The 472-nt window shown below is 53.8% G+C and overlaps 1 protein-coding gene across 1 annotated transcript in view; it reads left to right on the forward strand.

The window, feature by feature from the left end:
• PLA2G4E (phospholipase A2 group IVE) overlaps positions 1–472 on the forward strand; it is a 91,042-nt gene that overhangs the window by 56,405 nt on the left and 34,165 nt on the right. The gene's annotated exons all lie outside the window — the stretch shown is intronic.

Genomic DNA, 472 nt, shown 5'->3' on the forward strand with positions numbered 1-472 from the left:
GGGGAAAGATCAACCCAGAGCCCTAGGCCAGGGAGGAGGTTGGTGCCAGTCATGTCTGCAGCCTGAGCAGTGGGCCCTCTCTCTCCCATGGCTTCCCAGAAAACTGCTGTCCAGCCTGTTCTCACTGGTATAGCTGTACTGGTTTTTCAAATGGCTAAACCTCCATGCTGTTTGCCACACACTTCCTGCCTTGAGCTCTAAGCCTCTGGGTACTCCTTGGTCTTTACCCAGAGACCCTCCCCAGGCCTCCACAAACTGAAGGAATAATGTCCTTCTGCAAGGTGCCCAGCTGCATTGTACCCGGCCATGCCTTTTGTTAAGTACTTTGACTTTCACCCTGATACCCAATCCCAGCCAGGGCATCCTATTCTAGGGACAGGCTTGTCCCCAAAGTTTGACCCCCACTATATCCCAAGCAACCTGGTAGACTGAGTTCCATACCTTCACTGGCTGGGGGGACCCCCCTTACAGA

This window comes from Tupaia chinensis, unplaced genomic scaffold (genome assembly GCF_000334495.1).
Source record: "Tupaia chinensis unplaced genomic scaffold, TupChi_1.0 Scaffold000605_1, whole genome shotgun sequence".
In the NCBI taxonomy this organism is placed as follows: Eukaryota; Metazoa; Chordata; class Mammalia; order Scandentia; family Tupaiidae; genus Tupaia; species Tupaia belangeri.